Genomic DNA, 16311 nt, shown 5'->3' with positions numbered 1-16311 from the left:
GTTATGCTGTCCTAGTATAGAGATGAGAGTAGCTTCTCTTCTAAGATTTAGGACCTCAGCAGCTAGGATTAGTTGACTAGGTTTCTAGTACCACAAATGATTTCCATCATATTGAGTGAGCCATAAGTTAAATTATATAGCTATTGTTGCTATCAAGATATGAGTGCCTCTATTGTTTCTTTAGGAATATCTTGCCATGTTGTTCATTGTTACAGTCCATTGGCATCACAGACTATTGATTGTTTCCCTCCCTTGGCACTATGACAGCAAAACCACAGAAAGGAGGCTTTCAGTTTAGATGTAGCTCCAAGTTTAGAATCCTGAGTCTGAAGCAAGTACTGTATTCAACCACAGGGGTTTGCATTTTACCTCTGAGATGTAACTATAAACAAGAGCCTATATTGTTTGGGTAATCATTTGGATTACCCCAATCAACAACTTGAATACAGGTTTCTCATGCTGTATTTGTGTTTTTAAAGATAGTTTATGGCTCTTGTGGAGTGCATTGTCAGCCAAAGTAATATTACTTCACTTAAGATATGCGTGGTATGTGTGTATACACATACTTATATGTATTGTGTATAATTTTAGTTAAGTATAAAGTAATATGATTTCTTGAGGTTTTATCAAACATTTTTGGTGTTATAGAGGGGAAGAGAATCTTTGATAGTGATACTTTGGATAGAGAATTAATATCAAAAATATATAAGGAACTCAAAAGACAAGAGTCAAGAAGGCAAATGACCCAATTAAAAATGGGCTATGTATCTGAATAGAGAGTTCTCAATTGAAGAAGTTAAAAATGACTAAAACTGGCTCAAAATATGTTCATCATCCTTAGCAATTAGGGATGCAAATTAAAACAACTTTGAGAATTCATCTTACCCCAGTCAGAATGGCAAAGATAAACTAAACAACTGACCACAAATGCTGGCAAGAGGGTGGGAAAAGAGGAACTCTCATTCACTATTGATGGGAAAGCAAACTGGTGCAGTTGCTGTAGAAATCAATATGGATTGATTTCTAAAAGTAAATGATCCAGCTATTCCACTCATTGGCATGAGCCCAAAGGACTGGATTCCACAGATACTTGCTCATCCAGATTCACTGTTGTTATAGTCACAATAACCAGAAAATGAAAACAACCTGAATGTCCTACACCCATCAAATGAATAATTTAATTGTGGCACATATACACTTTGGAATACCATTAGTCATTTATAGCTGTTATGAAAAGCAAAATCGTGAACTATGCAGGTAAATGGATGAAACTAGAAAAGCTCATACTGAGTCAGGTAATCCAGACAAAGAAAGACAAAAGTAATATATTTTTTCCCATCAGAGGCTCCTAGCTGCAAATCCTAAACTGTGAGTTTAAAACAGACATTAACCACAAAAAGAAACCAGAAAAGTTAAAAAGGAAAGCCACCAACTGGAACCCACATTCAGGGGGCCTACTTTAATCCTCTGCAGTTTTCCCTGGTATCAGTCTGGAGTCATTGAGATTCTACTAGCTCAGGTCAGATGTTTCTGTGGGTATCCCTCTCATGGTCCTAACCCCTTTGCTTCTCCCTCTGGAAGAAATCATCTTAAAAAAATCATCTTAATAAAATTGGGCCTATTTGAGCTAGGCCCAATCACCTGTGCATCCATACAACATGTACCAAGAATTCTATTGGACATACTATCACTTTTATGTTATTTCTGCATAAAAAAATGATATGTTTATTTGACTGACAAGGTGTGCTCACTGATACAATAGTGATATGACTGTTACATATGGAGGTCACTAACCATTTTCTGATTGGATTTGAGGCTAGTTCCACAGGAGGGAATTTGTACCTGGTACTGTAAATCTGGTAGAAAGATCATGGCTGGGGAGGTCATGGGCCCCAAAAGGAAAACTGTTGTTTTGCTAAATGGTCATGCTACCAAAGTTCTTTTGAAATATTCATGTTTATGACCATAGATCTGGGCTTCTCAAGTTTGGTCCTAGAAAGGTCTATAGTAGAATCACTATGTAGTAGTCAATGCAGAGACTCAAACTGTTCATAGTGCACAACATTAATAACTAAGAATGCTCAGCTGGGGATGGGTCCTTTTTATCAGTCTTTCTTCATCCAAGATGTGGGAAACATGGAAAAGATGACAGAAAGAATATAAGAACTGTCAGATTGGGAAAAGCTGTGAAATGCTGACTTCTGGACATGGCATAGCTGTTACATACATGAACTCACAGCAGCTGTGGTTTACCTTTAGAAGACCTGCATAGGATCAAGCTAGTCACCATTCTAGTATGGATACAGGAGGAACTCTTGAGACCACATCCCTAATAGAGAAGTTATTGGCGACTGGTGACTTCTGAGGGAAAGTCAGTTTCTTGCCTTTCAGATGTGGCTGCTGGTATGTTGCTCATGACCCATTGGGTGGCTCCACATCCATTCACATAGGGGCAACAATAACTGGTCTCAGTGGTTTTTAAACACCATTTTTTTAAAAAGAAAACTTACTTGAATTTTGGAAGGGGACAAGGTGGGGATACTAGAGAAAGTTTGAGGAAGGTACTGCTGAATGGACATTTAAAGGCAAAAAAAATATTTTAAAATGAATAAAAAAATATGTTACTTCTAACTTTTAAAAGTAAAAAGAAACTACATAGCTCTGACTACTTTGGATGCATTTAAAAGGATCTAAATGGAAATTAGCCTCAGAAGAGGAAATACAATTTGACCTCCTTCCACCCTTCACAATAAGAACCCCTCCTGTTTTTCCATGATTTTATTCATATTGTCTGAACCCTTCTATTCACCACTCTGTCCTGCCTGTCAATGTCCTTTTTCACTTTTCTGGTTGCTGTTTGTGGTTATTGCATGTTTTAAACTCACAGCTTAGAATTTGGAACTAGGAGCCTCTGATGGGAAAAAAAGTGTTACTTTTGTTTTTCTTGGTCTGGATTCTTCCATAGAGTTTCACTGGGACCCATGCAGATAACTTTTTGAATAGTTAGGGAGGAAGAAAGGGGGAGGGAAGGGAAAAAGGGAGGAATGAAGGGAGGAAAAGAGGAAAGGAAAAGAAAAAGGAATGAATATTTTAGCAGACTTTTGCATTGACTTATTCTTTTATACTTTCAGATTTCGGATCTCTATCTTCTCTATATCTGATGAGAGGATCACCCTTTCTTGAATCAGGTAATATGTTAAATGAATCATATCTTTGTGGCTGCTTTGAAATTTTTCTTATCTTTGGTTTTCAGAATTTGACTACAAAACTGATTGGGTACAATTCCTCTTTGTATTTTTCTTGTCTAAGATTCAGTTAGCTTGCATACTTGCATATAAGTTTCTCACCTAACTTAGAAAAAAATGTGTGTAGAGATGCTGAATTCTATTACGTTTCGTTGAACACTGATGGTACTTTTCTAGCGAGCAACTAATATGGCTAGACTCAAATACAGTATACATTTAGCAGTGGGCAGCAGCTGATTCTGCTCATTCTCAGCTTTCCAGACACTGCCTGATTCACAGAGATTTTGGGTACCATTGACACACAGATGTCTCACCTCCCTCTTTGATGGTGATAGCACTCTCCTGGATAAAATCTCTCACTTCCCCACTGCTCTAGTTGATCAAGGGTTTCTCCCAGGATTCCTCAAGCAGATGAGACAATGGTTTTCTGACTCTTAATGGCCTCACTATGGACATATAAGTCACGGCAACACAAACACAAATTTAACCAATGCTTATTTACAGGGAGTAACTACTGGTTAATTTCCTTCAGTTTCGTCTTCTCGTTTTTCACTTACTCTAAGTAAAATTTCTAATTATATATTCCCAGTCTCAAATTGTGATCTATTCAATTTTTAATTTTTACTCAGATATGAGTGATTCTGCTCTGGCCTGAATAGATCTCTCTCTTAGTGTTTTCTTTCTTTTCCTTCCTTCTTTATTTCCTTTTTTCTTTCTTCCTTTCTTTCATTATTTATTTGGTTTTTTGAGGCAGGGTTTCTCAGTGTAACACTAGCTGTCCTGGAACTAGCTCTGTAGACCAGGCTGATCTCAAACTCACAGAGACCCACCTGCCTCTGTGTCCCAAGTGCTGAGTTTAAAAGTATGTGCCACTACACCTGGCTTCTTTTAAGTTTTCAATTTCTTGCAGTTTATGGCATTTGCTTCACATAGTTTACTTTTATGTTTATTAATCTAGATCACACTTTATGGGCACATTCAATTAATATTGAAGATTTAAATTGATGGCACTGTTGCCATATCAGTCTTCACTTTCTTTTCATTCTGCCTCCTTTTTCTTCCTTGATTTGCACTATTCTGAACCAAAGTAAACCAGTACATCTTTCCTTCCCAAAATAAATCCTAAGTCCCATCACTTGCACCTGCCCTCTTACCACCTCTTCATTTTTAGAAGCAATACATAGCAAAGCATTCCCTTAGTCCCAAGACTTGGATAGCTGATATGGGTCAGCCTGAGCTACATAGAAAGACTCTAACTCAAAAGAAGGGGAAAGGAAGGGATAGAAGGAGAGGGTAAGAGAGGGAAGGAAAAATCAGAATATATTCTTTTTAAATTTATAATAAACATTTATTTTGACTAAAGAAGTCCTACTGATTACTGTGCTGAACATTGTTATTTTTTTAAAAACTATCATGACCTGTAGTCATTTTATTCTTGCTGGAATTTTTACGTTAATCATTCTAAAGCAAAAATCATTGCTATTACTGAGCAGGAGAAAGAAATGGTCTTCATAGAGCACATCAACTGCTTGCCTAGTGTCAGAGTGATCCCTGAAAATATACACACAAGTAGCATTATATGGATTCAACAGGTTATATTTAGAAATATATATGTCTATACAAAAATATATAGACATGCAGAAATAATTAATAAAAAGCATTAATTTGAAGGAGAACAGAGAGTAGTACACAAGAGGGTTCAGAGGGGACAAAAGAGTAAAATGCAATTAAATTATAATCTCAAAAATAACATTAAAAATAAATACTAAAATTCATTGTTGGTAACATTTCTAGGTTATATTATTTTTGTTGTCAGATGTAATTGATATTTTAGACCCCAAATATCTATTCATCGTGATTCTTTTCTTTTTTGTGTTGCAGATTCTGACTTAAGCATCTAGAATCTGTATTTCTGATATTTTTTATCATGTCAATATAGTTTTTATATATCCATGCATTTTACCCTCTAAATCACATAGACTTTTCTCTTCAATATCAATGATGTTAAGTTTTATTATGAAATGTTTAAATATGAATGTGTTTACAAATGTGTATGTTTTGAAAGGAGAGAAAATGTTCAATTTTTTTTCAGAAGCTAGTTTGGCTATTTAATAAAATAGACTTGTTTATTTCTCTAATAAACTCATTATATAGAGAATCTATTGTACCTTTCTAAAGATAGTTTGATACTGTAATTTCCACAACTTCTGAAGTTTTACAAACTTTTAATTTTTGAGACAAGATCTCATTTATCCTGGCTGCCCTCAGACTTCCCACATAGCCAAGAATGACCTTGAACTTTTGATCCTCCTGATTCTACTTCCCAAGTGCTAGGATTACACTACCATGGAGGTACTATTTCTTTTTACAAGAAAGCTCCCTTGGATTTCAATATTTTACAATTTCCTCCATGTTTCTTTCTTGCTGAATGAGGGTTCCCTTTATATTGCTGTGCTTGTGTGCTCGATTAAACACTAATTCATCTTATTTTTGATCCTTTACCCTCTTTTCCCTCTTGCCTTCAAAAATTATACTTTTAATAATTTTTAAATATTAAAAAATGGAGAATATAGGTTTGGCACAGAATTTTGAGAATTCTGTTACTTTTTCCCTCTTTTTAAATGTATTTTATGCCATATGATATTTAATACTGTATAATGTTATCTGACACAGAAGAATCACCAAGTATAAAGTGATTTTTCAAGGACTCTTTGTTCTTTCAAAGAGGCATATTAATCATTTTTCATATGCTAATATAACACAAGAATGTCATTCCCATTTTGGGTCACAAGTTAATTTTTATCAGCAAGTTAATGAAATAAGTTAATGATACCAGTACAATAAAACTACTTAATTGTTATAATTAATTGAACCTAAACACAATCATTGCGTAATCAGGTAAGGTACACTTGAGATGTTGTTTCATTGATATTTTTATGATGGTTTGTCATTCCACGCACTTAATGAAAAAACTGGGCAATTCACAGGGTACCTTGAGGCAATTAGTTCTAATTAGGCACATTCAAATCCTGTCATGAGTTGAGGACCCTATTTCTTTAGCTATATTTCTCCAGTGTGCCTAGAAGAACTTAACAATGTGTACCAGCTAATTAAGAAAATCATATTTAATTGCCAAAACACCCCTCCCAATAGTTCTAATTGTGACACTTATTCAGATGTATTTAGTGAACACAAATTACTTTGATATTATACAAAATACTAATAACGCAGGCTGCTGTAAACTAGTTACAAAATTAATAATGACAAATAATTTAGTCTTTTGTCCTTTTGGTTCTGCTTGTAATAATAATTTCACAGAGTAATTATTATCTAAATATAGAGTTCTTACTAATTTGTTTCTCATTAGAATATAATGGTGCATGTGGACATAGATACATACTCTTTAAAGCACAAATAATTTACCAAAGCTGTTTTTTGTATTTTTTGACAAAACAGAGATCATTAGAAATGGGGGGTATACTGAATTGGTAACAAATTTTGCCTAAGAGTGGAAGTGGAGCATGATAAGGCAAAGTTTTAGCTTGTTCTTCTCTTTCTCTCCCTCTCTCTCCCTTGCCTTCTTTTTCCCTCTATCCCTTCTGCTACCTTCTTCTCCTCTTTTGCTCTTCTTAAACATATAGGCATGAAATTGACAAATGGTTGTTCTCCTGGCCCAGAAACCTTATTTATTCATGAAATGTGTTCTTTGACAATTTCCTGCAGGTATATAATGCATTCTGACCACCCTCACTCTACTCTTTCTTCCCTCCCTCCCACCTGTCAGCTCTTCCTCTCCCCTACATGTTTCTTTCTTGCTTGCATATGCATATGTTTTGGTTAGGTTTTGTGAACCATTGAGTTTAACCTGGGCTGTCTGAATGACCACGGGTTTGGAGCTATCTGCTAGAGTTTTAGGTGCCAACAGTCGCTACACAACTTAAAACGACTTTCCCCCCAAAATCTATTAGTAGTCACTAATTCAGCAGGGAATAGCAGGACCCTGTGGTCCCCTTCTGCAATGACTGACTGTTGACAGGACCAGTCTGGTGTAGGCCCAGTGCAGGTAGCCACAAGTGCTGTTAGAGCATGGATATAACATGGCTATGCTCAGAAGATGAGATTTTACTGCTCTTCTTTACACCTTCTAACTCTTACATTCTTTTCACCCATACTTCTGTGCTGTTTGCTGAGCTTCAGAGTAGGTTGTATATATATATATATATCGTCTTTAGAGATAAGCTAATAAACATCATTTGTTCATAACACCTTTTTTTAGTCATGAGTCTGAATCCTTTGTTGTTCCCTCATTGCACAAAGGAGATTTTCTGACTAAGATTAGGAGTAGTAGTATTTTTCTACAAGGATAAACACAGATATGTAGAAGGCTGTTTGACACTACATCAACTGAGCTAAACACAAGTTGTAAGTTTGACCCCTAGGGCCTATGACTTGCCTTGCCATGTGATTCTGACTGGGTTAACAGGACCAGGCAAAAACTCCCTCTTGTGAATCAAGCCATAAATCCAATCAAAGAGTGATTGGTTACCTCCATAGCAGTTCTGCCATTATTGAATATTACCTGGCAGACTGGTATCATAGTTACTAGGGTTTGCAGATGAGTAAAACTGTTGATGGCTTTTCGACCCTAGTAGTTTACATAGAATAGTCCAATACTTAACCGGGTGGCCGTGGCACAAACCTTTAATCCCAGTACTCAGGAGGCAGAGGCAGGAGGATCTCTGTGAGTTCAAGGCCAGCTTGGTCTACAAGAACTAGTTCCAGGACAGGCTCCAAAGCTATAGAGAAACCCTGTTTCAAAAAACCAGAAAAACAAACAAACATAAAAGAAGTCCAATACTCATAGCCAGCAGGGGAAAGCTTCCAGCCCAGTTACAATTTGTTTTCTCTATATTTTTCAGCTGAATATGATGGTATTTAGTAAGGTTTTCTTTGGGGTAGCCAGGAAGAATTATAAAAGCATGTGTTGTTTTAGGAGCCTAGATGGCCTTCCTGATGGTAAATCCCAAGAAAGTTTAGCTATACTGCTGCCTTGACAGGCTCAATAGACACAAGCCAGAAAGTAGGCCTGAGATTCAGTTTACCCTAAGGCAACACCTGACTCCAGAAAAGACCACAAACTGAGACTACCTAGGCACCAAGGAATAGACCAATCAACATCCAAGGGGAAAATATCTAACATTCCAAAGGAAATAACTAAGGTTTCAACTAGAATAGATAGGCTCACCAGATATTCCTTAGCCCACTACACCTCCATCCCCTTTCACCAAGACACCCCTAGAGAAATGTCAGCCAATCAGGCATCCTGAACCTTAGAAATCCTCTCTGTAATGGTAAAAATAAAACACTGCAAGTAAAGCATGGCACCATTGTAATGGTTTAAGTAAAATGCTGCAAGTAAAATGCTGTGGATCCCCAAGTGGCTGCTGTAATAGATTAAGTAAAATGCTGCAGATTCTCAAGTGGGTGCAGTGGGCATCAGGCCATGAGACCATTCCACAGGTCCCCAAGCAGGGGAAGGTAGTAGGCAGGGAGTCCTGAGATCAGTCAGTCACAGGCAGGGACAGTGCACAAGACCATGAGGAGAGACAGATGAATGAGCATGCCATGAGACCATGCCACAGGTCTCCAAAGTTGGCTGGTCCTGGGAAGGGAGCTACTTGGCAGGCAAGAGACAGAGACATGGATAGGCACACCATGCAGAGTGAGGTTAGATATTTATTTAATGGGTTATAGAGGGGAAAGAGGAGAAGAGCGGAAAGAGAAACAGAAGTGGAAAGGGGAGAAGTGAGGAGAGACAGAAGGTGCCTCTTTGAGAGGGAGATGGAAAAGGAAGAAACTCAGACTGCAAGCAGGAAGAAAGATCTGCCTGCCTCAATGGAGGGGGAAAGGAGTGGGCAGGGCTTGTCTCTTAAAGGGACAGGAACAATCATTATAGCTGTTGCAGGTCCCAGAAGTGGTGGCAGGCAGTGGGCAGCAGGTCCTCAGGGCAGCCAGTGCCAGGCAAAGATGGCTCAGTCCCCCAAATGGCTGCAGTGGGCCACAAGGGGCAGCAAATCCCAGGCAGGGAGCCACATGGTGGGTTAGAAACCTTAATGGGGCAGCCAGTCCCACAAGGAAAGACAGATGGATTGGCAGGCCATGAGACCATGCTGCAGGTCTCCAAAGGTGGCTGGTCCCGGGCAGGGAGCCATGCAAAGGGCAGAGATAGACAGATAGTTACACCATGCAGAGTGAGAGTGAATATTTATTTAGTGGGTTATGGAGAGGGAAAGGGAAAGGGGAAGAAGAGCAGAGTGGGAGAGGGGAGGAGCCACAGCAGCAGCTATCTCTCTGGGAGAGAGATAGAAAAGGGAGGGACTCAGACTGGAAGCTAAAGATCTGCTTGCCTCAGAGGAAGGGGGAAGGGAGTGTTCATGGCTTGTATCTTAAAAGGGCAGGACAGATTATTACACTCACCCCAACATTTGTTATGATAAAAACCCCACCCCACCTGAGCTTAAGGCTTTCTGATATTATACAACTATGTCTGATACTTGGAGGGTCCAAGCTTGAGCATGAATAAAAGCTTTTTGCTTTTGGATATGGATTTGGTCTCCTTGGTGGTCTTTGGGGGACTCTGCAATCTGGGCACATCATTTGGGGCCTCATCCGGGACCCTATCCGCCAAGTCCAATGGAGCTACCACCAGCAGAGCCTTCATCTGGTTGGTCAGTTTTTCTATGTTTACTTTAATATTTTCTGTATTTACTTTTGTTTTGTGTCTTGGTTCATGTCTTTCTGTTTTGGATATCCTTCTGTAAGTGTGCCCAGAATCTATAAGAGCCTATAGATGGTCTAAGCATACATGTAGAACCACTGGCAGTGTAGCTAAGTAGAGGTTCCAGGGTCCTTCTGTATGGGATTAGATCCCTGTGGTTTCTGTAGAAAGACAAAATGGGTTGTTCCTGCATTCCAGCATGCAGCTTATGTCTTTGGTTCAGTTTTGTCTCAAGGTGCCAGGAGGACTCTGCATTGTTCTTTGTCCTGTTTTTTGTTTGTTTGTTTTTGTTTTTGTCTTTTTTCACCTTCTGTCTGACTTATGAGCCTGTTAAAATGGAACAGACTCAAAGCAGACTCCTTTGGCTTTGATATTGGCTCACTTTTGTAGGCACCAATTGTAGAAGGAGCAGTGGGCTGTGTTCCCACCCGGCTCGCACATGGCTAGCTTTTCACCTGAAATAACAACACAAAATTGTATTCCTTTAAACACTGCCTGGCCCATTATATCTAGCCTCTTATTGGCTAACTCTTACATATTCGTTTAACCCATATCTAGTAACCTGTGTATCACCATGGGGCCGTGGCTTACCAGGAAAGATTCAACATGTCTGACCTGGCGGCTGGCTCCATGGTGTCTGCATCATTGCTTTCTTTCTCCCAGCATTCTGTTTTGTCTTCCCTGCCTACCTATATTCTGACCTATCAGGCCAAGTAGTTTTCTTTATTAATTAACCAATGAAAGCAATAGATAGATAGAAGACACACCTACATCACACTTTCAAGACTTTAGAGTTAGGGCCATAAGCATAGGGTTTAAAACTAAAAAAAGAAGGGGGGGGTATATTGTCCTGCAAGCAAACAGTATTTCATTGAAAAGAGGCAGCTTAGGCTATGAAGCCTTGTTGTGACAGTGTAGCAAAACTTCCACCCACAGATTGCAAGGGACAGGTGTGTCCCAATAGGATTTCACATATTGAACAGGAAATCTTAGGTTTATTGCTATGACCAGAGAAGTTAACAATCCTCTGCCCCCATGCTGCATGCTGCCCCCCTTCCATGCTGGTAGATGGGGTTCTCACAGCCTGCCCTGGGGGATGCCTGCCTCAAATTCTGGCCAAACCTGTCCAAGGGTTACCTCAGCATGCCAAAGGTAGGGAGCCCTATGGTTGCTAAGCTACACTGGCCATGTTGTGATCATTAACAAGACTTCCCTCTGCAAGGGCTGCTTTGGTCATTCATAGCTAATGGATTATAAATATCTGTCATCATTTGGAAGGGTTGGTTACAAATTATTATTGGTTAGGGTAAAACAAACAAACATAAAACTGCTGTTAGTCTCGGTTGGTTTATGCTGGTAGAGGTTTTTATGTGTTGATGCAATTTTAGAGTTATTTTTGTTATGGTATATGCATATTTCTTTTCTTGTTTAAAATACTGCAGCCATACAATATATTCTAGACTACTGAGGAAAAGCACAACAAAGACTTTGGTAAAAGTTTTTGTGTTATCTGAAAAGGGAGAGAGAAGACAGGAGACTGAAATAATAAAAAGAGGAAACAGGGAAGATAAATTTGTCTGAAGCAAAAATATCTGAGGAATCTGAGGAACAGACTGAAGGTATGTAAAAAGTTATAAAAGGCCAGAGGGGATGTGAACTATGTTTGCTTTGGTTACTCAAACCTGCAAATACTGAATTTAAACAGAAACTATAAAATAAGTTAAAAATTTGACCATATTAGGTTAATCCTGGTTGGAAAGTTTTGTTTGCCTTGCTGGAAAATTTTGTCTATTTCTCAGGAAAGTTGTGTATGCTTGTTTTGTCGAAAAGTTTTCTGGTGTGCTGATAAGTTTTGTTGCAAGCATGGTGCTGAAACAGAAATGGTTTGGATATTTTTGCTGTCTCTGTTGCCAACAGAAGCCAGTCACCATCCACTACTGCCATTGCTGCATTTATGGTCAGAGCTTAGGATTTATCTCTGAGCTCTGGTCTCTGGGTCTGGATTAGCAGGAGTTCAAATGTCTTTTTGATATAGATAACAGTAAAACTGTTTTACGCTGTTCTTTATTGGAAAGCTGGCTCTAGAGTTCTATTATGGCTCTTCCTTCACTAGACACAGGAATCCTTATTTGAAAGCTTCCTCTGTGTTATTCTGTCAGTCTGAGCACCTGACATAGTGACAGGGAGAAGAAAACAAACAGACCACCCAAAAAATTGGACTTGGTTTATATGAACATTGTGTACCTTGGGATTTATAAATTTACATTTTTGGATATGGTTAAAATGTGTTAAAATTAAAACTAGTAACCCTGGGAATTGATAATTTAAAATCTATGCATGGATAATTTTAAAGGAACCACATGACATGGTTCAATTTTGGATTGTAATCATTTTTAGTTAGCCACATGTCTGGTTGCCATCTTTGCTAAGGTTAGAAAAGATGATGTCATATGATTTTAGCACCATCTTGATTAAAGGTAAACATGATAAATGGGCCTACTAAGGAGGCAGCAACAGGTCTTCAAATTATTTTGGATTGGGGTGGATTTTTGCATAATAATTTGTGTACTGTCCTAAAACAAGTTTTATAAAAGATAAGATTTAAAAACAATACTTGCTTAGTAAGATATTGAAAGACTTTGGGCCACCTCAGCATTACTGCACCCCATTCCTGGGAACCAAGACCCTGGTAACCAACCACATGTGCACTGAAGCTACGAGTACTTTCCATCCCCTTTGTAGTTTTTCTTCAATAGACCCAGACCCTGGAACTGGGGTGAGACAACCTGCAGATAGCCGGCAGGTGTTCCTCCTTGTTTAACCAACCCAGCAGCCACCATAGCGTTGATCAATTAGAGTTAGCTGACCATTGAATGAACTAGTCAAAATAGTTGACAAATGATTTCTGGACTCTCCCTTTTGATTCTGTGGTTTTCTCCTTTAAAAGAACCTGTAATAGACAAAGCAGAGGTCCTTCTCCTCTCAAGGCTGAGGGACCTCTACCGTGGAAGCAAAATAAAAATTCCTTTTGCTATTGCATCAACCACAGTGAGAGTGTCTCTTGGGGTGACCTCCTCCTTGATGGGGCTTTGGGGCCCAACAATATTAAAGCTACACCTCAATGTTTTTATACATAAGAATGTACCTTGCTCTGGAAGCTAAACTTTGTACTTTAAAAGTCACCCAGGTGATAATGGTTTAAAGACATGAGGGAATCATGGGAAATAGCTGAGGGTTGCAAATGTATGGCAGAGCTAGAGTTCCCAAGATAGTCTAGTTGCAGTCATGGACCTTAACAGTTTTGGAATTGTGAGTACCAGGTGATAGTCACCAGAAGCATTAGCCACAATGAAATAGATCAAGCTGAGCTCTAGAAGCCTGGCTATGTATATCCTGCTGAGGGTGGGTGATGTGGGATTCTTCTTTATGTGCTGTAAATATGTTTTATTACCATTGGTTAATAATGAAGCTTCTTCAGCCTTTGGCAGAGCAGAATAAAGCTAGGCAGGAAATCCAAACAGAGATATATAGAGAGAGTAGGTGGAGCCAAAGAGATGCCAAGTAGCTGCCAAAGGAGACAGATACTGGACCCTTACCAGTAAGTGACAGCCTCAAGTCAATACACAGATTAATAGAAATGGGTTAATTTAAGATATGAGTTAGTTAATAAGAATACTGAGCTAATAGGCCAAGCAGTGTTGTAATTAATATAGTTTTTGTGTGATGAATTATTCAGGTCTGGGCATCCAGAAAATGAACACATAGTCTCTGTTTACATGTAGGACCAAAGAGATGATCAAAACCTTTAAAAAAGAACCAAAAGGATTATGAATAAAATCTTTATATTAGAGCTTATATTTAATATATACAGATTGTGGTTATGCCATGTTTTTTTCCCTCTTGAAATAAAAATCATAATTTATTTTTGATACTGTAGGAAGACATGTCAGAGATTTTAAATTTTTTTAAGAAAAAAATTTTAGAACTTTACAGAATTTAAAAAACTACTTATTTTTTATTTTTAAACATTTTTACATGTTATTGATTTTATTAAGCTATACATTTTTTTCTCTGCTCTCCTCCCTTCCTTTCTCCTCCCCTTCAACCCTTTCCCATGGTCCCCATGCTTCCAATTTACTCAGGAGATCTTTTCTTTTTCTATTTCCAATGTAGATTAGATCCATGTATGTCTCTCTTAGGGTCCTCATTGTTGTCTAGGTTCTCTGGGATTGTGATTTGTAGGCTGGTTTTCTTGGCTTTATGTTAAAAAACTACTTATGAGTGAGTACTAATGATAATTGTCTTTCTGTGTCTGGGTTACCTCACTAAATATAATGTTTTCTAGACCCATCCATTTACCTGCAAATTTCAAGATATTGTTATTTTTTTCTGCTGTGTAGTACTTCATCGTGCACATGTACCACATTTTCCTTATCCATTTTTCTGTCAAGGTGCATTTAGGTTGTTTCCAGGTTCTGGCTATGACAAACAATGCTGCCATGAATATAGTTGAGGACATGTCCTTGTAGTATGATTGAGCACCCAAAAGAGGTGTTGTTGAGTCTTGAGGAAGGTTGTTTCCTAATTTTCTGAGAAATTGCCACACTGACATCCAAAGTGGTTGTACCACCTTGCACTCACACTAGCAATGCAGGAGTGTTTTCTTTATCCCACATTCTCTCCAGCGTAAGTTGTCATCAGTGTTTTGATCTTGGTCATTCTTACCAGTGTAAGATGGAATCTCAGAGTTGTTTTGATTTGCATTTCTCTGATGGCTAAAGATGTTGAGCATTTCCTTAAGTGTCTTTCAGCCATTTTAGATTTTCAGCCATTTAGAACTCTCTCAACAGAGAGTTCTCTGCTTAGGTCTGTACCCCATTTTTTTTATTGGATTATGTGATCTTTTGGTGACCAATTTCTTGAGTCTACATATTTTTTAAGAAATAGTTTTTAAAATATTTAAATTTATAAGGCTATGGGACATTTTATGTTTATAAAATATTTTGTATCGCTAATATTTAAACTTAAAATAAAAGGCTAAAAATTAGGGTCATTCCATAAGCCTCAAATAATATCCCAAAACTGGAATGTTCATTTATTATGATACATCAAGACAATGACCTAAGCAGTCTCACAAAGGGCTTAAAACAGCTTCTCAGCCCATTGAGTCTTAATTGATCCTTTGGCATCTAATAACCTAAAACCACTTGCATGTCCTATGTTTGCATTGAGATTCATTACAATGATAAAACTGCAGTTGTAAAATAGCAGTGGGAAAAATTTTATAATGGGGGATCATCACAACATGGGGGAACTATATTAAAAGTTCAAAACATTTTGAAAAATTGAGAACCAATGACTTTGAAAATGTCTCTCCTTACTCAAAGCCTATTTTCAGGCTTAAGAATGTATGTTTATCCTTTTTGTCTTTGCTAACTTTGTTAAGCATAAGCTATTTGGATAAGTTGAGTCATATAAAAGTTTTATTTTGATAGTAGAAGAGTTTCAATTCAAGATCATTATTTTTAAGGCTAAACCTGACAGGAATGGAATACGAAGTCCTAGTCTCATGAAAGCTACTAACTTATTGTAGACTGTTAAGAAACATAAGTATAGTTGGTAATCTTTATAAATGATCAAGATCTTTTATTGTATTCATGCTAAGTACTGTTAAATTAATTATATGAATAAGCCTTAATTAGTCCCCTGTAATTTCAAAGTTAAGCTTAAAACAATAGCTAGCAATGAAGTTTGTCTACTCTGATATACCTTGGAAGTTCTCAAATATGTCAGAGATCTGCTGAATATGGTATGTAAAATGTTGATTAAAAAACTTATATTTCAGTCAGAGATTCCCAGATTATAGGAGTGACCCAAGGTATCCAATAAAGATTATGGGGCATCATGATATTTCTACCTGGATTATGGCAATACTGGCCACTGGGCAAGATGCCCCAGTTCAATCCCTGCTGCCAGGACCCATACTAGACTATGGAGAAGCAGCAGAACACTGGAGAATAGATTGCAACATTTTTGCCTAGAAACAATGAGGTTGGTCTTCCCCATGTACTTCCTACACAGAAAAAACTCTGGCCTTATGTACCTGGCAAAGACTGGTGCTGTTCTGATACTTCTGCCTCCAACACTATGGATACCTGGGTATGGACTGGTCTGTAGCCGCTTATTGGTTCCCAGCTGCTTAGCCCTGAAATAATCACACAGAAACCATATTATTTAAATCATTGCTTGGCCCATCAGCTCTAACTCCTTATTGGCTAACTCTTACAT

This window comes from Microtus ochrogaster, chromosome X (assembly GCF_000317375.1).
Source record: "Microtus ochrogaster isolate Prairie Vole_2 chromosome X, MicOch1.0, whole genome shotgun sequence".
In the NCBI taxonomy this organism is placed as follows: Eukaryota; Metazoa; Chordata; class Mammalia; order Rodentia; family Cricetidae; genus Microtus; species Microtus ochrogaster.
Note: the sequence above shows the minus strand (reverse complement) of the source record.